Genomic DNA, 27923 nt, shown 5'->3' with positions numbered 1-27923 from the left:
AGGGTGACGGCCGTACACCACGAAAAATGGGGACTTAGCAGAAGATTCTGAGACTCTGAAGTTGTATGAGAATTCGGCCCATGGTAGAAGATCTGCCCAGTCATCCTGGCGGGAGGAAACAAAATGCCGTAAATAGTCACCCAGGACCTGGTTAATTCTTTCTACTTGCCCATTGGATTGGGGATGATAAGAAGAAGAGAAGTTTAATTTAATCTTGAGCTGTTTACAGAGGGCCCTCCAGAATTTAGACACGAACTGGACACCTCTATCCGAGACGATCTGCGTGGGCAAACCGTGAAGACGAAAAATGTGTACAAAAAATTGTTTTGCCAACTGAGGCGCTGAAGGAAGACCAGGAAGAGGAATAAAATGTGCCATCTTGGAAAATCGATCAACGACCACCCAAACAACAGTGTTGCCACGGGATGGGGGTAAGTCTGTAATAAAGTCCATACCAATCAGTGACCAAGGCTGTTCGGGGACAGGCAGAGGATGAAGGAGACCAGCAGGCTTCTGGCGAGGAGTCTTATCCCGGGCACAGACAGTACAGGCCCGCACAAAATCAACAACATCCGTCTCCAGAGTCGGCCACCAATAGAAACGAGAGATGAGTTGCAAGGATTTTTGGATGCCCGCATGGCCTGCGAGGTGGGAGGAGTGTCCCCATTTGAGAATCCCGAGACGTTGGCGTGGAGAAACGAAGGTCTTCCCTGGAGGAGTTTGCCTGATGGAGGCTGGAGAAGTGGAGATCAGACAGTCAGGAGGAATGATGTGTTGCGGAGAGACCTCTACTTCCGAGGCATCCGAGGAACGAGAGAGGGCATCGGCCCTAATGTTCTTGTCGGCAGGACGAAAATGAATTTCAAAGTTAAAACGGGCAAAGAACAACGACCACATGGCCTGGCGAGGGTTCAGCCGTTGGGCAGACTGGAGATAGGAGAGATTCTTGTGATCGGTGTATATGATAACTGGAAATTTTGATCCCTCCAGCAAATGCCTCCATTCCTCAAGCGCCAATTTAATGGCCAGTAGTTCTCGATCCCCGATGGAGTAGTTTCTCTCCGCCGGAGAGAAGGTCCTAGAAAAAAAACCACAAGTAACAGCATGCCCGGAAGAATTTTTTTGTAGAAGGACAGCTCCAGCTCCCACTGAGGAGGCATCTACCTCCAATAGGAAGGGTTTAGATGGGTCAGGTCTGGAGAGCACGGGAGCAGAAGAAAAGGCAGACTTGAGACGTTTAAATGCGTCTTCCGCTTGGGGAGACCAGGACTTGGGATTGGCAATTTTCTTGGTTAAAGCCACGATAGGAGCCACAATAGTGGAAAAGTGTGGAATAAATTGTCTGTAATAATTGGCGAACCCCAAAAAACGTTGGATAGCACGGAGTCCGGAGGGGCGTGGCCAATCTAAGACAGCAGAGAGTTTATCTGGGTCCATTTGTAATCCCTGGCCAGAGACCAAGTATCCTAGGAAAGGAAGAGATTGACATTCAAACAGACATTTCTCCATTTTGGCATAAAGTTGATTGTCTCGAAGTCTCTGAAGAACCATGCGGACATGCTGGCGGTGTTCTTCTAAGTTGGCAGAAAAAATCAGAATATCGTCCAGATAAACCACAACACAGGAATATAAGAGATCACAAAAAATTTCATTAACAAAGTCTTGAAAGACGGCAGGGGCGTTGCACAGGCCAAAGGGCATGACCAGATACTCAAAGTGTCCATCTCTGGTGTTAAATGCAGTCTTCCATTCGTCCCCCTCCCTGATGCGGATGAGATTATAAGCACCTCTTAAGTCCAGTTTGGTAAAGATGTGGGCACCTTGTAGGCGATCAAAGAGTTCCGAGATAAGAGGAAGGGGGTAGCGGTTCTTTACCGTGATTTTATTAAGTCCGCGGTAATCAATGCAAGGACGTAGGGAGCCATCTTTTTTGGACACAAAAAAAAATCCAGCTCCGGCAGGAGAGGAGGATTTGCAGATAAACCCCTTTTTAAATTTTCCTGGATGTATTCAGACATGGCAAGAGTCTCTGGGGCAGACAGAGGATAAATTCTGCCCCGGGGTGGAGTAGTACCCGGGAGGAGGTCAATAGGACAGTCATAAGGCCTGTGAGGAGGTAAAGTCTCAGCTTGCTTTTTGCAAAACACGTCAGCATAGTCCATATAAGCCTTAGGAAGACCGGTTACAGGGGGAACCACAGGGTCATGGCAGGGAGTACTGGGAACCGGTTTAAGACAGTCCTTGAAACAAGAAGTACCCCAGCTCTTGATTTCTCCTGTGGACCAATCAAGGGTTGGGGAATGGCGTTGAAGCCACGGTAATCCAAGAAGAATTTCGGAAGTGCAGTTGGAGAGGACCAAAAACTAAATTTTTTCGTGATGAGGTCCGATGCACATTAGGAGAGGTTCCGTGCGGTAACGCATGGTACAGTCCAATCTTTCATTGTTAACAGAATTGATGTAGAGGGGTCTGGCGAGACTGGTCACCGGGATGTTGAACCTGTTGATGAGGGAGGCCAAAATAAAATTTCCTGCAGATCCGGAATCCAAGAAGGCCATAGTAGAGAAGGAGAAGGTAGAGGAAGATATCCGCACAGGCACAGTAAGGCGTGGAGAAGCAGAGTTGACATCAAGAACTGTCTCACCTTTGTGCGGAGTCAGCGTACGTCTTTCCAGGCGGGGAGGACGGATAGGACAATCCTTCAAGAAGTGTTCGGTACCGGCACAGTACAGGCACAGATTCTCCATGCGGCGTCGTGTCCTCTCTTGAGGTGTCAAGCGAGACCGGTAAACTTGCATAGCCTCCACGGCGGGAGGCACAGGAACGGATTGCAGAGGACCAGAGGAGAGAGTAGCCGGGGAGAAAAAACGCCTCGTGCGAACAAAGTCCATATCCTGGCGGAGCTCCTGACGCCTTTCGGAAAAACGCATGTCAATGCGGGTGGCCAGATGAATAAGTTCATGCAGGTTAGCAGGAATTTCTCGTGCGGCCAGAACATCTTTAATGTTGCTGGATAGGCCTTTTTTAAAGGTCCAGTCTTAGCAGAAGAGGCTCGGGCAGGTTCCTCAAAGACACTTCGAATCTCCGTGAAGAAGGAGTGTACAGAGGCAGTGACGGGGTCATTGCGGTCCCAGAGCGGTGTGGCCCATGACAGAGCTTTCCCAGACAGAAGGCTGACTACGAAAGCCACCTTAGACCTTTCATTAGGAAACTGGTCCGACATCATCTCCAAGTGCAGGGAACATTGCGAAAGAAAGCCACGGCAAAACTTAGAGTCCCCATCAAATTTATCCGGCAAGGATAATCGTAGGCCGGAAGCGGCCAGTCGCTGCGGAGGAGGTGCAGGAGCTGGCGGAGGAGATGATTGCTGAAGCTGTGGTAGTAGCTGCTGTAGCATCACGTTCAGTTGAGACAGCTGGTGGCCTTGTTGCGCTATCTGTTGCGACTGCTGGGCGACCACCGTGGTGAGGTCGGCGACAACTGGCAGTGGGACTTCAGCGGGATCCATGGCCGGATCTACTGTCACGCTTCGGCTGGCAGGAGGTGGATCCTCTGTGCCAGAGAGGGATTGGCGTGGACCGTGCTGGTGGACCGGTTCTAAGTTGCTACTGGTATTCACCAGAGTCCGCCGCAAAGCGGGATGGTCTTGCAGCGGCGGTAGCAACCAGGTCGTATCCACCAGCAACGGCTCAACCTCTCTGACTGCTGAAGATAGGCGCGGTACAAGGGAGTAGACAAGAGCAAGGTCGGACGTAGCAGAAGGTCGGGGCAGGCAGCAAGGATCGTAGTCAGGGGCAACGGCAGGAGGTCTGGAACACAGGCTAGGAACACACAAGGAAACGCTTTCACTGGCACAATGGCAACAAGATCCGGCGAGGGAGTGCAGGGGAAGTGAGGTATAAATAGGGAGTGCACAGGTGAACACACTAATTAAGCCAACTGCGCCAATCAGTGGCGCAGTGGCCCTTTAAATTGCAGAGACCCGGCGCCCGCTTTGCGGCGGGCTCTGGTGAAAACCAGTATTGACTTAGAACCGGTCCACTAGCACGATCCACGCCAGAAGATCCACCTCCTGCCAGCCGGCATCGTGACAGTAGATCCGGCCATGGATCCCGCTGAAATCCCTCTGCCAGTTGTCGCCGACCTCACCACGGTGGTCGCCCAGCAGTCACAACAGATAGCGCAACAAGGCCACCAGCTGTCTCAACTGACCGTGATGCTACAGCAGCTACAACCACAGCTTCAGCAATCATCTCCTCCGCCAGCTCCTGCACCTCCTCCGCAGCGAGTGGCCGCTTCAGGCCTACGACTATCCTTGCCGGATGAATTTGATGGGGACTCTAAATTTTGCCGTGGCTTTCTTTCTCAATGTTCCCTGCACTTGGAGATGATGTCGGACCAGTTTCCTACTGAAAGGTCTAAGGTGGCTTTCGTAGTCAGCCTTCTGTCTGGAAAAGCTCTGTCATGGGCCACACCGCTCTGGGACCGCAATGACCCCGTCACTGCCTCTGTACACTCCTTCTTCTCGGAAATTCGAAGTGTCTTTGAGGAACCTGCCCGAGCCTCTTCTGCTGAGACTGCCCTGTTGAACCTGGTCCAGGGTAATTCTTCCGTTGGCGAGTACGCCGTACAATTCCGTACTCTTGCTTCTGAACTATCCTGGAATAATGAGGCCCTCTGCGCGACCTTTAAAAAAGGCCTATCCAGCAACATTAAAGATGTTCTGGCCGCACGAGAAATCCCTGCTAACCTACATGAACTCATTCATCTAGCCACTCGCATTGACATGCGTTTTTCCGAAAGGCGTCAGGAGCTCCGCCAGGATATGGACTTTGTTCGCACGAGGCGTTTTTTCTCCCCGGCTCCTCTCTCCTCTGGTCCCCTGCAATCCGTTCCTGTGCCTCCCGCCGTGGAGGCTATGCAGGTCGACCGGTCTCGCCTGACACCTCAAGAGAGGACACGACGCCGCATGGAGAATCTCTGCCTGTACTGTGCCGGTACCGAACACTTCCTGAAGGATTGTCCTATCCGTCCTCCCCGCCTGGAAAGACGTACGCTGACTCCGCACAAAGGTGAGACAGTCCTTGATGTCAACTCTGCTTCTCCACGTCTTACTGTGCCTGTGCGGATATCTGCCTCTACCTTCTCCTTCTCTACTATGGCCTTCTTGGATTCCGGATCTGCAGGAAATTTTATTTTGGCCTCTCTCATCAACAGGTTCAACATCCCGGTGACCAGTCTCGCCAGACCCCTCTACATCAATTGTGTTAACAATGAAAGATTAGACTGTACCATACGTTTCCGCACGGAGCCCCTCCTAATGTGCATCGGACCTCATCACGAGAAAATTGAGTTTTTGGTCCTCCCCAATTGCACTTCCGAAATTCTCCTCGGACTACCCTGGCTTCAACACCATTCCCCAACCCTGGATTGGTCCACTGGGGAGATCAAGAGTTGGGGTTCCTCTTGTTTCAAGGACTGCCTTAAACCGGTTCCCAGTTCTCCTTGCCGTGACCCTGTGGTTCCCCCTGTAACCGGTCTCCCTAAGGCCTATATGGACTTTGCGGATGTTTTTTGCAAAAAACAAGCTGAGACTCTACCTCCTCACAGGCCTTATGACTGTCCTATTGACCTCCTCCCGGGCACTACTCCACCCCGGGGCAGAATTTATCCTCTCTCTGCCCCAGAGACTCTTGCTATGTCTGAGTACATCCAGGAAAATTTAAAAAAGGGCTTTATCCGCAAATCCTCCTCTCCTGCCGGAGCCGGATTTTTCTTTGTGTCCAAAAAAGATGGCTCCCTACGTCCTTGCATTGACTACCGCGGTCTTAATAAAATCACGGTAAAGAACCGCTACCCCCTACCTCTCATCTCTGAACTCTTTGATCGCCTCCAAGGTGCCCACATCTTTACCAAACTGGACTTAAGAGGTGCTTATAATCTCATCCGCATCAGAGAGGGGGATGAATGGAAAACGGCATTTAACACTAGAGATGGACACTTTGAGTATCTGGTCATGCCCTTTGGCCTGTGCAACGCCCCTGCCGTCTTCCAAGACTTTGTTAATGAAATTTTTCGTGATCTCTTATATTCCTGTGTTGTTGTGTATCTGGACGATATCCTGATTTTTTCTGCCAACCTAGAAGAACACCGCCAGCATGTCCGCATGGTTCTTCAGAGACTTCGTGACAATCAACTTTATGCCAAAATGGAGAAATGTCTGTTTGAATGTCAATCTCTTCCTTTCCTAGGATACTTGGTCTCTGGCCAGGGACTACAAATGGATCCAGACAAACTCTCTGCCGTCTTAGATTGGCCACGCCCCTCCGGACTCCGTGCTATCCAACGTTTTTTGGGGTTCGCCAATTATTACAGACAATTTATTCCACATTTTTCTACCATTGTGGCTCCTATCGTGGCTTTAACCAAAAAGAATGCCAATCCTAAGTCATGGCCTCCTCAAGCGGAAGACGCCTTTAAACAGCTCAAGTCTGCCTTTTCTTCGGCTCCCGTGCTCTCCAGACCTGACCCATCTAAACCCTTCCTATTGGAGGTTGATGCCTCCTCAGTAGGAGCTGGAGCGGTCCTTCTACAAAAAAATTCTTCCGGGCATGCTGTTACTTGTGGTTTTTTTTCTAGGACCTTCTCTCCGGCGGAGAGGAACTACTCCATCGGGGATCGAGAGCTACTAGCCATTAAATTAGCACTTGAGGAATGGAGGCATCTGCTGGAGGGATCAAGATTTCCAGTTATTATTTACACCGATCACAAGAACCTCTCCTATCTCCAGTCTGCCCAACGGCTGAATCCTCGCCAGGCCAGGTGGTCTCTGTTCTTTGCCCGATTTAATTTTGAAATTCACTTTCGGCCTGCCGATAAAAACATTAGGGCCGATGCTCTCTCTCGTTCCTCGGATGCCTCGGAAGTAGAGCTCTCTCCGCAACACATCATTCCTCCTGACTGCCTGATCTCCACTTCTCCAGCCTCCATCAGGCAAACTCCTCCAGGGAAGACCTTCGTCTCTCCACGCCAACGCCTCGGAATCCTCAAATGGGGTCACTCCTCCCATCTCGCAGGTCATGCGGGCATCAAGAAATCCGTGCAATTCATCTCTCGTTTCTATTGGTGGCCGACTCTGGAGACGGATGTTGTGGATTTTGTGCGAGCCTGCACTGTCTGTGCCCGGGATAAGACTCCTCGCCAGAAGCCCGCTGGTCTTCTTCATCCTCTGCCTGTCCCCGAACAGCCTTGGTCTCTGATTGGTATGGACTTTATTACAGACTTACCCCCATCCCGTGGCAACACTGTTGTTTGGGTGGTCGTTGATCGATTCTCCAAGATGGCACATTTCATCCCTCTTCCTGGTCTTCCTTCAGCGCCTCAGTTGGCAAAAAATTTTTTGTACACATTTTTCGTCTTCACGGGTTGCCCACGCAGATCGTCTCGGACAGAGGCGTACAATTCGTGTCTAAATTCTGGAGGGCTCTCTGTAAACAACTCAAGATTAAATTAAACTTTTCTTTTGCCTATCATCCTCAATCCAATGGGCAAGTAGAAAGAATTAACCAGGTCCTGGGTGATTATTTACGGCATTTTGTTTCCTCCCGCCAGGATGACTGGGCAGATCTTCTACCATGGGCCGAATTCTCGTATAACTTCAGAGTCTCTGAATCTTCCTCCAAATCCCCATTTTTCGTGGTGTACGGCCGTCACCCTCTTCCCCCCCTCCCTACTCCCTTGCCCTCTGGTTTGCCCGCTGTGGATGAAATATCTCGTGATCTTTCCACCATATGGAAAGAGACCCAAAATTCTCTCTTACAGGCTTCATCACGCATGAAGAAGTTTGCTGATAAGAAAAGAAGAGCTCCCCCCATTTTTTCTCCTGGAGACAAGGTATGGCTCTCCGCTAAATATGTCCGCTTCCGTGTCCCTGGCTACAAATTGGGACCACGCTATCTTGGTCCTTTCAAAATTTTGTGCCAGATTAATCCTGTCTCTTACAAACTTCTTCTTCCTCCTTCTCTTCGTATTCCTAATGCCTTTCACGTTTCTCTTCTTAAACCACTCATCATCAACCGTTTCTCTCCCAAACTTGTTTCTCCCACTCCTGTTTCTGGCTCCTCGGACATCTTCTCCGTAAAGGAGATACTGGCCTCCAAGAAGGTCAGAGGGAAAACTTTTTTTTTGGTCGATTGGGAGGGTTGTGGTCCTGAAGAGAGATCCTGGGAACCTGAGGACAATATCCTAGACAAAAGTCTGCTCCTCAGGTTCTCAGGCTCTAAGAAGAGGGGGAGACCCAAGGGGGGGGGTACTGTTACGCCGAGCGCTCCGGGTCCCCGCTCCTCCCCGGAGCGCTCGCTACACTCTCGCTACTGCAGCGCTCCGGTCAGATCCACTGACCCGGTGCGCTGCGATACCGCCTCCAGCCGGGATGCGATTCGCGATGCGGGTGGCGCCCGCTCGCGATGCGCACCCCGGCTCCCGTACCTGACTCGCTCTCCGTCGGTCCTGTCCCGGCGCGCGCGGCCCCGCTCCCTAGGGCGCGCGCGCGCCGGGTCTCTGCGATTTAAAGGGCCACTGCGCCGCTGATTGGCGCAAGTGGTTCTAATTAGTGTGTTCACCTGTGCACTCCCTATGTATACCTCACTTCCCCTGCACTCCCTCGCCGGATCTTGTTGCCATTGTGCCAGTGAAAGCGTTTCCTTGTGTGTTCCTAGCCTATGTTCCAGACCTTCTGCCGTTGCCCCTGACTACGATCCTTGCTGCCTGCCCCGACCTTCTGCTACATCCGACCTTGCTTCTGTCTACTCCCTTGTACCGCGCCTATCTTCAGCAGTCAGAGAGGTTGAGCCGTTGCTAGTGGATACGACCTGGTCACTACCGCCGCAGCAAGACCATCCCGCTTTGCGGCGGGCTCTGGTGAAAACCAGTAGTGACTTAGAACCGGTCCACTAGCACGGTCCACGCCAATCCCTCTCTGGCACAGAGGATCCACCTCCTGCCAGCCGGCATCGTGACAGTCACAGTAAAAGGATAATACACACAGTGATGTCACAGTACAGGGATAATACACACAGTGATGTCACAGCACAGGGATAATACACATAGTGATGTCACAGTAAAGGGATAACACACAGTGATGTCACAGTATAGGGATAATAAACATAGAGATGTCACAGTACAGGGATAACACACAGGGATGTCACAGTATAGGGATAATAAACATAGTGATGTCACAGTACAGGGATGACACACACAGTGATGTCACAGTACATGGATAATACACACAGTGATGTCACAGTACAGAGATAATACACAGTGATGTCACAGTACAGAGATAATACACAGTGATGTCACAGTAAAAGGATAATACACAGTGATGTCACAATACAGGGATAATACACACAGTGATGTCACAGTACAGAAATAACACACAGTGATGTCACAGTACAGGGATAATACTCAGTGATGTCACAGTACAGGGATAATAAACACAGTGATGTCACAGTACAGGGAGAATATAAACAGTGATGTCACAGTACAGGGATAATACACAGTGATGTCACAGTAAAAGGATAATACACAGTGATGTCACATTACAGGGATAATACACACAGTGATGTCACAGTACAGGGAAAATACACAATTATGTCATAGTACAAGGACTGCGCGTAGCTATATCCTACGCATCCCCCTCCTCTATATCATATGTGCCATGATCTGTACCTATATGATGCTGCATTACTAGTGTATATTTTACTTTGCTAAACTCCCCCCTAAAATATTTTTTTCTATTGTGTGATACTTTCCTGTAGTGTTAATCTGACCTGTCTGGCGCCAACAGTCTACAGCTGTTTTATTTTTATATGGTGTTTTTCACAGCATGGAATATACATTATGTCCAGTGCTGAATAAACACAGTTTGTGGTTGAGTCCCAGATCGATTCCAGAGCAAAATTTTGGATAGTGGTAAAAATGCGAAGAATACGACACTTAGGACGCTCATTTTTAACTACTTACTTGAAAAAGTTACTATATTGCGACTGATATTCAATATTTTGTTCCCATCCTTCATTTGTATGTATCTATTGCCATTAAAAAAAATGATGTAAACCCCGATCATTTATTTACACTTACCATACAGATAATTAAAATAAATAAATAAACTAAATAAATAAAACCATAGCTTGGATTTGTTGATACAGTTCTGTGTATACAGGTTCTATGTAAATCTACAGGTCTACAGCAATGGTCACCAAGCTGTGGACTTCCAGCTGTTGCAAAACTACAGCTCCCAGCATGCTCGAAAATCCAAGGGCTGAAGGAGAAAGGATCACATTACCTCAGACAATCCCATAATGCCTAATCAAACAGCTTTCCCAGCCAATCAGGAGACAGTATAGGGGTAATGTCAAAGTCACTATTAAAGCATATGCACAGAATTTCAGCAGCTATATTATACAGTGTGGGCCATTTATATGGGTACACCTTAATAAAATGGGAATGGTTGTTGTTATTAACTTCCTGTTTGTGGCACAGTAGTATATGTGAGGGGGGAAACTTTTCAAGATGGGTGGTGACCATGGCGGCCATTTTGAAGTCGGCCATTTTGAATCCAACATGAAGGCGGTCATGTGACACATCAAACTTATTGGGAATTTCACAAGAAAAACAATGATGTGCTTGGTTTTAACGTAACTTTATTCTTTCATGAGTTATTTACAAGTTTCTGACCACTTATAAAATGTGTTCAATGTGCTGCCCATTGTGTGTGATTGTCAATGCAACCCTCTTCTCCCACTCTTCACACACTGATAGCAACACCGCAGGAGAAATGCTGGCACAGGCTTCCAGTATCCGTAGTTTCAGGTGCTGCAGAATGGGCAAAACAAAAATTGGAACAGGACCCTCAGTTTACACAGAAGATTTTGTTCAGTGATGAGGCAAACTTTTATGTGAATGGTCAAGTTAACAAACAAAACCACCGCTATTGGTCTGACACTAACCCACATTGGATAGATCCCTCCAAGACTGTTGGAACACAAAAATTGATGGTATGGTGTGGAATATGGGGTACAAAGATAGTGGGGCCATTCTTCATCAATGGAAACCTCAAGACCACTGGATATGTGAAATTGCTACATGATGATGTGTTTCCCTCTTTATGCACTGAAGCTGGCACGTTCCCTGAGTTTTCCCATCAAGATGATGCACCACCACATTATGGGTGTCAGGTCCGAGCATTCCTAGATGAACAGTTTCCTGGAAAGTGGATTGGTCATCGTGGGCCAGTTGAATGGCCCCCAAGGTCTCCCGATCTCACTCCCTTACACTTTTATCTTTGGGGTCATTTGAAGGAAATTGTCTATGCTGTGAATATACGAGATTTGCAGCACCTGAAACTACGGATACTGGAAGCCTGTGCTAGCATTTCTCCTGCGGTGTATATAGTAGTATATAGCAGTGTATACAGATACTGGAAGCCTGTGCTAGCATTTCTCCTGCGGTGTATATAGTAGTATATAGCAGTGTATACGGATACTGGAAGCCTGTGCTAGCATTTCTCCTGCGGTGTTGCTATCAGTGTGTGATGAGTGGGAGAAGAGGGTTGCATTGACAATCCAACACAATGGGCAGCACATTGAACACAATTTATAAGTGGTCAGAAACTTGTAAATAACTCATGACTGAATAAAGTTACGTTAAAACCAAGCACATCATTGTTTTTCTTGTGAAATTCCCAATAAGTTTGATGTGTCACATGACCCTCTTCCTATTGAAAAAACTAAAGTTGGATTCAAAATGGCCAACCGGCAGGATATTGTCATGTATAAAAAGAGGCATGGACTCGAGGGACAGGGACATAATACTCCCCCTTTAAAAAGCATTGGTACGGCCTCCCCTGGAATATGCTGTTCAGTTTTGGTCGCCTGTACATAAAAGGGACACTGTGGAGCTGGAAAGGGTGCAGAGACGCGCGACTAAACTAATATGGGGCATGGAACATCTTAGCTATGAGGAGCTATTAAAGGAGTTACAATAGTTTAGTCTTGAGAAGAGATGTTTAAGGGGGGATATGATAAACGTATATAAGTATATTAATGGCCCATACAAAAAATATGGAGAAAAACTGTTCCAGGTTAAAATCCCCCCAAAGGACGAGGGGGCACTCCCTCCGTCTGGAGAAGAAAAAGTTTAGTCTCAAGGGGCGACACGCCTTCTTTACCATGAGAACTGTGAACTTATGGAACAAACTTCCTCCGGAACTGGTCACAGCAGGAAAAATTAACAGCTTTAAAACAGGATTAGATACATTCCTGGAACAAAATAACATTAATGCTTATGAAGAAATATAAAATCCCATCCCTTCCCCAATATCGCGCCACACCCCTACCCTTCAATTCCCTGGTTGAATTTGATGGACATATGTCTTTTTTCAACCGTACTAACTATGTAACTTCAAAACGGCCGCCATGTTCAACACCCATCTTGAAAAGTTTCCCCCCTCACATGTACTAATGTGCCACAAACAGGAAGTTAATATCACCAACCATTCCCATTTTATGAAGGTGTATTCATATAAATGGCCCACCCTGTAGTTAGCTGGTGTTGGGTGAAGATCTCTGTGAGGGACAGTGAGCAATGACCAACACAGATAGGAGTAGGAGCCACATATACAAGTGAAACTCAAAAAATGTAAATATCATGCAAAAATCCAGTTTCATTAATGCAACTTAAAAGAAAAAGGAAGCATGAAGTGCTCCAAAATCTCCTCGTAGATGAATGCGTTGACCCTGGCCTTAATGAAGTGGACCAATACCAGCAGATGACATGGCTTCCCATGGGGGGGGGTTCATGAGCTGTAAGCCATAATCATCACAATTATGACAAATCACAGCTTGAACTATCTCGCTTTGCATGTAATGAGTGTCTCTCATATATTAGTTTCACCTTTTGAGTTGCATTACTGAAAGATATGAACTTTGCACTATATTAACATTTTTCGAGTTTCACCTGTATAATAATTGTAGTAAAGCAGCAGCGAGCATTCTGCATCTGTTCTGTCAGTTCAAAATCTGTTTTCATTGGAAGTGAAGTGTGACAGTTTTTTTTTTGTTTTGCACTAATTTTGAAAAAGACGCATGAATGGTTTCATGCCACTTTAGTGCACTTTCTTGGATGTCAATCCTGTTGTTATACCCCAAAATGGGGATCATGTTTTACAGCTTGTAAAAACCCACCGCTTCTTCACTTTCCAGACACAAAACCTGTTGCTACTCCCCAAAAGGGATACATTTTGGACCACTTGGAAAAAGCTATTGCTTCTTTCAATACCTCTGTGTGCATATAAACACCGGCAGACATCTCTCTCCAAAAAAGGATAATTTTTGGATTTATAAAAAAGAAAAAAAAAAAAAAAGAAAAAAATTTATATATATAACTCTAGTAGTACAGGGTATTTTTATTTAACATGTTAGTTACAACCGGGTACCATCCGTTCTCCTATAGCCATACATGTTGTTGTAACTTTGAAGTTAACTTTGCCTAAAAAGCAGCTCAGAAGTCAACAGAAGCATCCTAGGTGACCTAACAGTGTTATAAAGGGCTTTTAGGGCTCTTAGAGAGTGTTTTACACACATTTTTGGCTATTGGTTAGGTACAGGTTCAGTCAAGACCAGAATTTTTGGTCAGAGTGTGGGGAAACTGCAGAACCAAACTTTTGAAAAGTTTTCTCACCTTTAGTTAGCAATATTTTGGAAGACAAAATCTAGACCTTCAAGACCCACCATAATACTCCAAAATCATGAATCCAAGATTTCACAGACTTTATACTGTATGTAGTCTGTGATAGCTTTAAAGGGGTACTCCGGCGGAAAACTTTATTTTTAAATCAACTGGTGCCAGAAAGTTAAACAGGTTTGTAAATAACTTCTAATCTTAATCCTTTCAGTGCTTATTAGCTGCTGAATACTAAAGAGGAAATTATTTTCTTTTTGGAACACAGAGCTCTCTGCTGACATCACGAGCACAGTGCTCTCTGCTGACATCTCTGTCCATTTTAGGAACTGTCCAGAGCAGGATATGTTTGCTATGGGGATTTTCTCCTACTCTGGACAGTTCTTAAAATGGAAAGAGATGTCAGCAGAGAGCTCTGTGTTCCAAAAAGAAAATAATTTCCTCTTTAGTATTCAGCAGCTAATAAGTGCTGGAAGGATTAAGATTTTTTAATAGAAGTAATTTACAAATCTGTTTAACTTTCTGGCACCAGTTGATTTAAAAAAGTAAACATTTTCCACCGGAGTACCCCTTTAAGACCCAACTACTAGGAACATCTAATAAATGGCCAGAATCCCCCCCCCCCTCCCCACACTAAAAACTATTTGTGGACCAGTTCATGGAGTTGGCCCAGCTAAATCAAGTCATATGTCTTATGACCTTGTCACAGTCTGACTCTTATTGCCCTTCCTCTCCATCTCCTTCCTATTTACAAGAGGAATTTTGAAGATGGTGATAGATAGAGTAGCCAGTTGGAGAGGAGTGAACTAAGTCATCAAAGATCAGCGATTATGGAAGCAGAGGCTTAGCTTGTAGCTTCTGGGCCCTGATGCAAAACCTGCAACAGGGCCCCTATATGCCAATTATAATACTGGTCTCTTATGGGGAAGATGTGCTTTGTGGTCCCCTTAGGTACCAGGGCCCGGTGTGACCTCTTTAGCTACGCCCCTGGGTGGGAGGTATCAGGAGGACAATAGGGCAGACATGTTGGGAACAGGAGACTGGATATTATGTTTGCAGGTTATTAGAAGATTAGAGAAGAGGTCTATGGAAGGGGGATTGGAATTATATGTGGTAATGTACTTAGGGCAGAGATAAATGGGGCAGGCAGGTTTTAGACAGGAGATCACATTTAGGAAGGTATCAGGAGATCAAGGCAGAGATGTATGGAGGGGAAAGTTCGAGGGCCAGGGCGGAGGCATCAGGAAGGTTCATGTTGTAGACACCCTTGTACCTTACTGTCAGTTGTAATAAAGTTTAATAATTTGTTGGGCAATGGATAGTTAGTGAAGGGACAGGCAGAGTTAAGAGGTAAAAGGAATGATGGAAGAGGTGGAGTAGTCAGGCAGAAGAGTAAAGGAAGGATAGGAGCAGCAGAAGAGTTCTACAGGGAAGGCCACAGAAGAGGTTGTGGTCTAGGAGGATGATGATGAGGGCATGTACAAAGATTTTTTTGCAAACTTAACATTTACAGAGTTACTCTGCCCACAGACATCTTATCCCCTATGCAAAGGATAGGGGATAAGATGTCTGATCGCAGGGGCCCTGCTGCTGGGACCCCCTGAAGTCTCTGTAGCAGCCAGCATTCTAAACAGTATGTGCAGAACACTGGGTTTCCACTGCTGGAGACATCACTCCAGGCCACCCCTTGCACTATGCCACGCCCCTTCCATTCATGTCTATGGAAGGGGGCGTGACGGCCGCCAAGCCCCCTCCCATAGACATGACTGGAGGGGGGGGGGGGGGGCGTGGCATGACATCTCTGGCCACGGAAACCAAGAAATCTAAATATACTGTGTAGAATGCTGGATGCAGCACAGAGATCGCAGGGGGTCCCAGCATCAGGCCCCCCGCAATCAGACATCTTTTCCCCTATCTTTTGGATAGGGGATAAGATGTCTGTGGGTGGAGTAATCCTTTACATTTTTAAGATGAGAACAAGCCCCTCCACTGGAAAAATACTCTGAAAATATCCACTGTTTTGGTGAGGTTTGAACATATACTGCCATTTTGTGGTCTAGTTACCAGAAAACAGCTAAGGAATGTAAATAATGTTAATGCATATGCAGAAATAAAGATCATATCTATGGTTGCTCACATCCCCTTCCCTTTATGCATCCATATCCCTTTCCTTTATCCACCTTCTTTCCTCCTTGGTTGATTGTGATGTGTTTTTTTTCCACCTTGCTCACTATATAACAATGACATCCTATAAGGTGAAGATAGCTGATAGATTCTCTACACGTGACCACCCTCTGCTGATAGAACCTCTGGAGATATCTAAAATATACTGTAAAAGAAAAATATAGCTGATAGGTACTCTAGTGTTCCCCAACCTAATCCTAAAGGCACGCCAACATTTCGTTTTGTTTTCCAGTTAATCTATTGGAATAAAACAGAGACAAAATCAAATCCTGCAAAATCTGAAAAGAAAAAGAGAAAGAAGACGTGCGCTCTCGTGTAATATGCTTTGGATCCACCGTGAATACGCCAGCACTTAACAGCGCTAAAAGAGGACCAGTATTGGGCGCTTCATCGGAATAACAGTATCCAAGGTAAATATAAAATCCTGTTTATTAGCAACGCGTTTCAAATTTGTACCGAATTCTTCATCAGACAAGACAGGCTTACGAAGAATTCAATACGATTTGAAACGCGTTGTTAAACTAGATTTTTTATTTATCTTGGATACTCACTGTTATTCCGATGAAGCGCCGCATACTGGTCCTCTTTTTCGCTGTTTAATGCTTTTCTACAACAAGTTCAAATCCTGAAATGTTGGTGGATATTGAGGACTGGGTTCGGGAACTCTTGCGAAGGTTGAGGTAGTACAGAGATTGTCTAGAGATAGAAAGAATACTCTAGACACTTTAGAGGGTGGAGAGAGTTGACAGATGCTCTAGAAGATGGAGGTAGCTGAAATAGATATGTGAGATGCGCTCTGGAAGGTGGGGATAGTTGATAGTAGGCAACCTAGAAAGAGTGTATAGCTAATAGAAACTCTACAGAGTGAAGATAGCTTAAAGGGGTTATCCAGGAATAGAAAAGCAGAGCTAATTTCTTTAAAAAAAACACTCCCCACCTGTCCTCAGGTTGTGTGTAGTATTACAACTTGGCTTCATTCACTTTAATGGAACTGAGCTCCAGAACCACACTCAACCTGGAGATAGATGACAAGCATTTTTTTTTAAAAACCAGGATATTCCCTTTAAAGACACCCTCTGAAACTCCAGATAGCAGAGAGGTAACATCAACAGGGAGGTAAAACGGAAATTTTTACAGGGTAAAAATGATACTGAGCTGGTCTAGGCCAAACACTAGGCCTAGGCCATAGACAGAGCCTTGCTGTCCACTGACAGAATGAGAAGACAACAAGGTGTTAAAGTAGAAGACACTAACAGCTCCATGACAGATTTGACAATAGTAAAAATTATTTTTATTTATATTTTTGGGGGGTGGTGGTGGGGGTGGGGGGTCATTGGTTATATTTTGTTAGTGTGAAGTTTCACCAATAGTTTATGCCGTAATTTTGAGAAAGTAAATTGGGAGTCTGTGCAGATCATAAGCCAGGTGATCTTACATTGGAAATGATTAGATGCCAATTTTCTACATATAATTATTTCCTATAGGAAAACATCAAAGAACAAACATAAACTTGGTTCAGACGCTACAAATATTTATTTGATGTCTTTTTTTAAGCCAGAATTACAAAAACACATGTGCGAGATGAAGTCCGTACTTCAGAATAATGCTAAAAAGAAGGCCTAATTCTTGTAATTGGGCCTTGTTCCCTCAATGAGAGCTTTATAAGAAGCCTTACGTCAACACAAATTCAACAATTTGGATAATGAGATCCGTGGAGAATACAGAGGCTATCGAAAGCAATACTCTCGGGCCATTCATCTGATGCGCTATGTAAGGCAACGGAATCAATGATACAGGTTCTAATATTTGCTCAGTTTTCCAAATAAAGACTCAAATAAGACATAATTTTAAAGACAATTACAGAATTCATTACTAGTATGTAGTGAAAGGGGTTATCCAGGAATAGAAAAACCAGAGCTAATTTCTTTCAGGAACAGCTCCGCGTTTGTCTCCAGGTTGTTTGTGGTATTACAACTTGGCTCCATTCACTTCAATGGAACTGAGCTGCTGAACCCCACCCAACCTGTAGACAGACGGGTGTTGGTTTTTTAAATATTTTGTTTTCTATTCCTGGATAACCCCTTTAATATTAAAATAGTTTTCTGTTTATGTAGTAAATACGGGCAGGTTTTATAATCATAGGGCCTATATATACTGTGGGGTTATTTATGACCTTTGTTAGGGTAGGTCCAACATTTTGCATTAAAAGAGAAGTCTCATGCCTGAAATTACTGAAAAACGTATCCCCTATCCGCAGGATAGGGGATACGTTTTTCTGTAATTTCAGGCATGAGACTTCTTTAACTTTTTTTTCTTAATTATCTATTTGTTTTTACAGCAATCGGTACTTGATTTTTCCAATAAAGTTCTACAATTTCCCTGTATGAGACATAGAGATAAATGATAACATCCTGACTTTCTATCTCCCTGCACTGAAAAAAAAAGCATAACCTTATGAGAAGGTGACAAACACACAAATTTCATCTAATTTATTAGGATTATAGAGCTTGGCAGATGTGATGTACATACAACAATATTAGATTTGACTCATTTTATGACTCTTCTTAGTCATATTTTTTATAGACAAGATTGTATGCTGGTGAGTAGGGAGCAAAAAAAGGAACTAGTCTTCCCTTGTCTGTTAGTTTGTTCAGGGCAGTTGTCTCACAGGTTAGTTATTCGACAAAAACTCAAACTTCGGACGGTTCAGTTCGGCAGATCCTGTTAAAATAATATCAGCTACCCATCAGAAAGGAGAAAGAGGAAGAATGACATGACCTTTCAAACAGTTCTCTAAATCTATGCACATAGCTCCAGCAGCCATTTTAGAGATAACAGGTGTTAGGTGAAGATCTCTATGAGGGACAGGAGGCAGTGAACAACACAGATAAGAGTAGGAGCTACATATATAATAATTGAAGTTAAGTAGCTAAGATTGTTATGCATCTGTTCTGTCAATGCAAAATCTGTTTTCACTGAAAGTTTAAGTGTCCCAGGTTGTTTTATGTTTTACATGTTTCATTTAATGTGAAGAAGCTGCATAAAGGTTTTTTTTTTGTTGTTGTTGTTATATTTGGGGACTTTTTAGGACACCAATCGTTTTGCTTCATCCCAAAATGGGAATAATTTTTCACAGCTTGTAAAACCTCATTTCTCCTTTAGTTTCCAGGCACAAAACCCGTTGCTACTTCAAAAAAGGTATCATTTTTGGACCACTCAGAAAAAAAACATTGTTTCTACCGATACTCCTGTGTGCATAGAAACACTGGAAGGCAGCAAGCATTTTTGGATATATATTTTAAACAACATCAAAATGCAGTGTGTGTTTTATTCAACCTGTTAGTTACCACCGGGTAACATCAATGTACCCATAGCCATACATGTTTCAAAAACTTTGAAATTAACTTTGCCTTACAAACAGCTTAGAGGTCCAAAGACACCATCCTAGGTGACCATACACCATACAGTGTTATACAAGGCTTTTAGGGCTCCTAGACAGTGTTATAAACATGTATTTGGGCTATTGGTGAAGCACGGGTTCGGACAGAACTGGTTTGGTCAGAATCAGAACTTTTTGCAAACCAGTAAAACCGTATTTTTGAAAAGGTGACTCATCAGTAAACATCACTACTCAGCTCAAGGCTAGTTTAGAGTGCTGTTTCTAATCAGCCCATAAAAAACCCTGGCCTTTGCAGTGTGGTGCAGATTATAACGTATGCTCCATGCATGTGTTTCCAGTGTTCCTTCCAGTGCCTAGGTTTACTGTCTCCCCATGATAGGGGATGATCGCGGGAGGATGAGTGAGGAGCTCCATCTGCAGCCGGCATGCACTCCATTGATTTATATGGCAGCGCCAAAAAGACCAGAGTACAGCACTCAGACATCATCGGTGCTCCATAGAAATGAATAGAGTGTGTGCCATCTACCGGTAGACAGGGCTGCCATCAGAAATTTTGGGGCCCCTTACACAGCTTGTAGTCTGGGATGCCCCTCATATTGCCCCCATAGTATTTTATGCCCCTCACATTGCCCTTCACTGTATATGATCCCCCTCATATTGCCCCCATTGTATGTTATCTCCTCATATTGCCCCCATTGTATATTATCCCCACTCATTTTGTCCCCATTGTATATTATGCTGCTCATAATGCTCCACCTTTTTATATTACCCCCTGATATTGCTCCCCTTTCTATATTACCCCCCTCATATTGCTCCCCAGGGGAGTAGCTTGAAACCACAGGGCTTCGATGCAAAACATTTCCCTGGGTAGTGTGGTAGGTAGCTAGCTAGTTAGGTAGGTAGGTAGGAAGGAAGAAAGACAGCCAGGTAGGTATGCAGTTAGGTTGCCAGGGAGATAGCCAGGTACCCAAATAGGTAGGTTGCTAGGTTGGCAGGTAGTTTGGTAGAAAGATAGCCAGGTAGCCAAATAGTTAGGTAGCTTGGTTGGCAGGTAATTTGGTAGAAAGATAGCCAGGTAGGTAGTCAGGTATAAAAACAGGTAGGTATAGCCAGGTAGGTAGATAGATAGATTGCCAGGTAGGTATGAAGACATGTAGGTAGGTAGTTAGCTAGGTTGCCTGGTAGGTAGGTAGCTAGGTAGGAAGACAGGAAGACTGGTGGATACGTAGGTGGGATTACACTCAGGTAGGTAGGCAGCAGGCGGTGGAATAAAACTCTCAGAAAGTAGCATGGGTAATACAGTGTTTCTCAACCAGGGTGTCTCCAGCTGTTGCAAAACTACAACTCCCAGCATGCCCGGACAGCCAAACGCTGTCTGGGCATGCTGGGAGTTGTAGTTTTGATACAGCTGGAGACACCCTGGTTGGGAAGCACTTCTCTTTGTTTGTGAAATACTGAATTGGCTAGAACAGTGTTTACCAATCAGTGTGTCTCCAGCTGTTGCAAAACTACAACTCCCAGCATGCCCTGACAGCCTTTGGGCATGCTGGAAGGTGTAGTTTTGCAACAGCTGGAGGCACACTGGTTGGAAAACATTGGTTTAACATAATGTGTATGCTGAATATGCTAGCACAGTGTTTCCCAACCAGTGTGCCTCCAGATGTTGCAAAACTACACTCCCAGCATGCCCAAAGGCTGTCAGGGCATGCTGGGAGTTGTAGTTTTGCAACAGCTGGAGGCACACTGGTTGGGGAACACTGGTGTAACATGATGTGTATTCTGAATAGGCTAGGACAGTATTTCCCTACCAGTGTGCCTCCAGCTATTGCAAAACTACAACTCCCAGCATGCCCTGACAGCGTTTGGGCATGCTGGGAGTGTAGTTTTGCAACAGCTGGGGGCACACTGGTGTAACATGATGTGTGTGGTTCCCATACATACACCCCGACCCCACGTACAAAAAATAACAAAAAAAAAGATACACACCATGTCCCACGCAGCCATCTTTAACAGTTGAGTCGCGTCCTATCTTCTCCACAGGGCAGGCGCTGATGATTGATGTCATCGGCTCGGGGCAGAGGTCATGGCCTGCTCTAAACTGTATACAGCTCACACCGGCGCCGGTGGCTGGAGGAAGTTGGACAGCAGCAGTGTGAACTGTGCTTGTTTTTTTTTATTTTTTACCGGCGAGTGGGCAGACGATGGGGAGGGGAGCCCATGTGAGCTCCGTGCAGCCTCAGCTATCACAGGGAGAGGAGATCCTCTCCCTGTGATAGCCAAACTGAGACTGCTGTGCACGATGCGTGACGTTTAAATATGTCACGTGACAAGTGTGAGCCAATAGGATGTGATGAAGGCGGAACATTTCATTCTATGGCAAATTACATTCTATGGCAATGCACCGGCCACTGCAGATTTAAAGAGGCAGTGGCCGCCGGCCCCGGAGGTATGTGTGGCAGAGGAGCGCTGCTGCATTCTGACTGTATGTAGTCAGTCAATCAATCAGCATGCAGTGTACAGTGTCGGGCCCCCAGCAGTCAGTGAGTGACAGACACAGTCACTCACTTACAAGCAAAAAAAAAAAAAGACAGGGTCGGCCGGGCCTCCCTGAAGCTCCGGGCCCCTTACAGGAGTATGGGTTGTACCCCCCCTGATGGTGGCCCTCCCGGAAGATGACACGTGCTCCTCACTGAGAGTGCCAAGGTCCCATCCTGGAGATCGTGGTGGGCCCCAGCTGCTTATAACCTATCCTGTGGATAATAGATAGGTACATTTTCGTCAGAGTACTCCTTAAAGGGGGCGCATACTTTTGGCTCAGTGTCATGGCCTCCTTATCATCTGCTTCTTTCACTGCTTCTGTTCCTACTTCCCTTTCTTCTACACTTCTTTCTTCATCGCTTCCTTCATTTTTTGGCAAAATATATCAAAAGCCTCTTTAAGTTTTACATGTAGAGGTAGTACCATGACTTTGACGTGCAGTATTTATATAAAGCTGTGAACTCTCCCTGCTGTTTGACAACTCTGAAAACATTTTAACTAACCTGGCAACCGGAGAACCCCCGCTGAGGAATAAACGATGAAATCACATTAAATACTCTAGAAGAATTAACAACTAAAGACTTTTTATACAAGGGTTGTAATTATAAGTAGAAGGGGCCGAAGTATTCTCGAGTGTTGCGTATATGCCAATTTGTAGATATTTTAGATTATATGTATATGTATAAATGTATAGTAAAATCCCTTTAATCCAGCATCAATGCTAAAATAGGTGCAATACTATAAAAAAAAAAAAAAATTTGCTTTCGAGACACTTTTTTTTTTAATTTCACCCCAAAATGTTTACATTTTGTGGAAATTTCGAATAAAAAAAAAATGTGGGCGGGTAAATGCATATCACACATAATAAGATATTATTATTGCATTCTACAAATGCACATGTTTTAAAGTAAAATTAACATCATTAACAAAATCGCTCTAATAATAGCCTGTTTAACTGCAATTGTGTAATTTTAACAGAAATTTCCTAAAATCCCAATAAAGAATGCGTCAATATTGCATATGCAAATACTTGCTTTACAAAATTTCAGCTCGGAACTCAGTAAAAAAATGGTGCAACAAGTTTTGATTCAATAAGAAAGCCCAACTAAAATGATTTCACAAAATCTACCACGCCTTAACTACCAGTATCTGAATCCTCTACACTAGGCCAGGTCAGCAATGTCCAGAAAATGTTACAGAAATTAACTGCATTCACGATAGACCCCACTTGGTGAGAAGCTTCCAGCATAGACAAAATCTTGGAAATAACTAAAAATAATGGTGCAAGGGAGGTGCCTAAAACTGCACTGTAATCACTTATATTGGCTGGAGACCCTCTATATAACACTGATACTTACCATTACATGGTCACTGTGTGGTGGTTATTGGTCTGTGTATGATGGTTTCATACAGTAACAGTACAGCTGTATTATTCAGTAACTATTAAGTAGAAGCGTTCCTGGCGTGACAATATTATTTGGGCCTTATATGGTGATAATTGGTCATATTCAGCTTTATCTACATAGTATCTGTATTGGTACAGTATTTCAGCAGGTTTAGAAAGTCTAGGTTTGCACAAGCCCTAATTTGCACAAAAGTGTGCAACTTTTTGCCTCTTTATGGCAGGGGCACCTATTTTACCAAAGTGGGATTGGCCTGGTGTAAAAGAGTCTAATCTGACGTCTTATTTATTACAATATATGTCAGCGACTTTATTGTATATTCAAAGTGCAGTGTGTGGGACAGGCACAACAACACCTGTGGGGATTGTGGAGATACCATCCTGCTTAACTACCTATCTGGCTACCAATCTGCATTGCTACCTACCTGGCTACAGAGCTACCCACATCAACCTACATATCCACATGTTTACCTACCTACCTACTTATTTTTCACAGAAAAAAAAATTCCAGCAGAAAAGAGTTCATTAAATCATATTCTTTATTTCCATCCATACAGGAGTCTACAAAACACTGGTAGATCTGACATGTTAGATAGATCTATAAATAAGGACACTGAAGACCAAAACATGTCAGTTCTAACAGCGTTGTGTGGACTCCTGTGATTTTATATAGACAGAAATAAAGATTAAGTTTTAACCCCTTAAGGACCATTTTCATTTTTGCACTTTCGAATTTTCCACCTCACCTTCTAAAAATCAGAACACTTTCAATTTTGCATCTATAGACGCATGTGAGGGCTTATTTTTTGCACCACCAATTGTACTTTGTAATGACATCAATCATTTCAACACAAAATTTGCGGAGAAACCATTGACCATGTGGTTTAATTAACATTATATTTTTATAGTTCGGACATTTACGCACGCTGGGATACCAAGGGGGGTGATTCAAACTTTTTTTTACTGAAGGGCTTTTTTTTAACACTTTTTTTTAGTCCCCATAAGGGACTATTACATGCAATTCTTTGATTGCATACACTGTCCAATGCTATGCCACAGCATAGCATTGATCAGTGTTATCGATGCTCTTCTGCTCCAGACTGCATGGCTAGGCTTGGAGCAATAGAATGCCAATCGGACAGCAAGGAGCAAGGTAAGGAGCCTCCCGCTGTCCTCTCAGCTGTTTGCCACAATTTCACAGTGGCGGTCCCGAACAGCCCACTGAGCTAACCAGCAACTGTTTTCTCCCGTTTTAGATGCCGCAATCAATTTTGATTGCGGCATCTAAAGGGTTCTAAAGGGTCAGCCTGATCAGCGATGTCCGGTATTAGCTGTGGGTCCTGGTTGCTGATAGCAACCAGGACCTGCCAGGTATGAAGTGTGCTCAGCTCCTGATGGCGCTTCACATAACAGGGCTGGCCACGAACGTAAATATACGTCCGTGGTCATTAAGGGGTTAAGAAACTCTGCTCTGCTGGACCTTTTGTTTCTGTGAAGGATTATGGTTGGCCTTGTTCCAGGTCATCTGTGCAGGAAGGATAATTCCTCAGAGGTGAGAGCCATTTGTGCCTATATATGTTATACCTTATAATTTATCTACTTACTTATCTACCAACCTACCTATTTACCTACCTGCCTATTTACGCACCTAGCTATGTACCTATCTACATAGCTACTTACCTAGCTATCTGGCTACATACTAACATAGCTTTCTATTTAACTACCCCCATACTTAATTAAAGGGGTTATCCAGAAAAAGAAAGACAGAGCTCATTTATTTCAAAAACTGTCTGTCTGTTTTCCTATTACTGGATAACCCCTTTAACTACCTACCTATTTATCCACATACCTTGCCGTCTGGCTCAATACCTACATAGCTGCCTACCTATCTACCTAGCTACTTGATTATATACCTCCTTACCTACTTAGCTAGCCAGCTACCTTCTTCCCAATCATTCTAGGGATTGGTAGGCATCTGACATATACAGATATACTTGAATTTGAGATAAACTTTGTTAATGCAAAGTATTCAAGTTAAACAAAACCAATATTCTTTTTTTTTTTTTTTCATTTGCCCTCACTGGAGGGTTTCGTAGGTGTACTGTGCTCATAGTGCAAATTGATCTAATTTGTGGATCCACTTAACAGGACTACCTTTCCAAAGCAAACAAGAAATAATGTCAGTCTCAGGTCCTTATGTGGAGAATAAAACATATCATCAAGTCATTCTAAACCTTGTTAACAAAAGTGGCTGCAAAGTAATTGTATCCTAGCGCAATACTAAAGGCTATTGATTGACCTTCAGACCCACCGCTGCTTAAGAGGCAATCAACTTCAACATAGAAAATTGCTTCCAGAAAGTTTTATGATATATTAGCACCAAAAGAATAATTAACAAAACCTCCCACAGGGGAATCGGGGGCACAAAAATATACTTTATTATTCTGAATATTCTGATACTAGTTATTCAAGGGCAGACTCATTATCTGTGGTTAGAAGGGATTGGAACATAAACATTTTTTGTCAGATCTGCATACGTTTTCCATAGGAGGTGGATTGTTTACAAAATCATCCATCCCCCAATGTAAGCACGCTATATCTTAACAGTATGGCTGATCCATTGTTTGTATGTAGCCACTGAGCCCTCTTGAAAAAGATCCCTGATTGTAATCTAGTGGTTTAAGACTTTGGTCCTTTCCAATCATTGCCTTAGTCCATGGTTTTAGTGGTTTCCCCAAAACAATTTGATGTCACATTTCTTGGTTTCAATGCTGCCTCTTGTACTCACTAGGCACATCTGGCAGCATTTCTTATTGCTGTGTGACAGGGCCGGCACAGCTTATCCCTAGGTGAGGGCACAACCCAGCAGTGGGTTATTTAAATGGGAATCTCCCTAGCTGAGATTGTAAGATTGTGGTTCTTACTTGTCACCAGCTTGCCCGTCCTTATACCTGTACCCTGCATTTCAGACCTGACCTGATTTCTACCCTTGACCTGATCTTGCTTTTGCCTTCTGATTGTGTACTGAGCAGAACTTTGGTTTTGACCCTCTGGCTTGTTAGGGGCTTCCATTTAGGGTTAATGATTCAAGTAGATAGGAAACTGGTTTTTGGAGTGTACAGGTCTGCACTGTTTCCTACCTATCTTGATTCCTGGTTTCCAGTGGTTTGATGTCGGACAGTCCAGGCATAAAATTTCAATTATGGGTTTCCAATGATTTTATGTCTCAGTCCATGGTTTTAGTGGATAAAGTCCTGGATTTCTTTTTCCAAATTATATGACATTTTAGTCCATATTTTAAGTGTTTCAAAATCTTGGTTCCAGGTCTACAGTGACTTTATGCCATGCTCCAGAATATTGGTCCAAGTTTTCCTACTCTAGTCAATATGTTCAGTAGGTTAGCAACTTGGTTCCTTTTTTCCATTGACTAAATGCCTTAGTCTATGTTCCCAAGTGGTTTTACACATTGGTTTCTGGTTGCCAGTGAGATGATGCCTCAGTCTTTGGTTTTGGTGGTTCAGGACCTCAATAGTGATAAAATAATTTCTGGGAGTCCTCAATTCTGTGTATTTTTCACATTTGCTGGACAATAAGGGGATAGAAGCAAAAAGTTTGGTTACCACATGTTGATGGGAAGGCAACTAAGTGTGGTCCTGCCGAAATTGTCCATAGTTTAAGCTAGGGTTGCTACCTTTCTTGCCAAAAAATTCTGGCCATGCTAATTTTCTTAATTAATTATACACTGCTCAAAAAATAAAGGGAACACTAAGATAACACATCCCAGATCGGAATGAACTAATTGTATGAAATACTTTCGTCTTTACATAGTTGAATGTGCGGACAACAAAATCCCACAAAAATTATCAATGGGAATCAAATTTATCAACCCATGGAGGTCTGGATATGGAGTCACACTCAAAGTAGAAAACCACACTACAGGCTGATCTAACTCTATGTAATGTCCTTAAAACAAGTCACAATGAGGCTCAGTAGTGTGTGTGGCCTCCACGTGCCCGTTTGACCTCCCTACAATGCCTGGGCATGCTCCTGATGAGGTGGTGGTCGGTCTCCTGAGGGATGTCCTCCCAGATCGGGACTAAAGCATCCACCAACTCCTAGACAGTCTGTGGTGCAACGTGGCATTGGTGAATGGAGCGAGACATGATGTCCCAGATGTGCTCAATAGTGTTGCTCGCGAATATTCGCAATGCAAATTTTATTCGTGAATATCGCATATTCGCGAATTTGCGAATATTCGCGAATAGAGCGCTATATATTCGTAATTACGAATATTTTTTTTTTTTCACAGTACACATCACAGTGATCATCCCTCTCTGCTTCCAGCTTGTGTGGTGTAAAGAAGGCTCTAATATTACTGTGTGAGACCGGTGTGCGCATTTTCGCATATGCGAAAATTAGCATATGCTAATTTTCGCATATGCGAATTTATGCTTATGCCAATTTTGTATATGCTGATTTTTCGCATATGCAAATTTTCGCATACATGAATATTCGCGTATGCGAAAATAAAACGAGAATATTACGAATATGCGAATATTTGCGAATATATGACGAATATTCATTCATATATTCGTGAATATTCGCGAATTCGAATATGGCCTATGCAGCTTAACACTAATGCTCAATCGGATTCTGGGGAAT

The 27923-nt window shown here is 44.2% G+C and overlaps 1 long non-coding RNA gene across 2 annotated transcripts in view; it reads left to right on the top strand.

Annotated features, from left to right (window-relative positions):
- The window catches only part of LOC130358326 (uncharacterized), a 29115-nt gene extending 12823 nt beyond the window's left edge, over window positions 1-16292 (top strand). For both annotated transcript variants that reach the window (XR_008889469.1, XR_008889468.1), the window contains exon 3: window positions 16154-16292. This is a non-coding gene — a long non-coding RNA (uncharacterized LOC130358326). The remainder of the gene's footprint in view (window positions 1-16153) is intronic.
- Window positions 16293-27923: the final 11631 nt, after the last annotated feature.

This window comes from Hyla sarda, chromosome 2 (assembly GCF_029499605.1).
Source record: "Hyla sarda isolate aHylSar1 chromosome 2, aHylSar1.hap1, whole genome shotgun sequence".
NCBI lineage: Eukaryota > Metazoa > Chordata > Amphibia > Anura > Hylidae > Hyla > Hyla sarda.
This window is presented reverse-complemented; position numbering and strand designations above follow the sequence as displayed.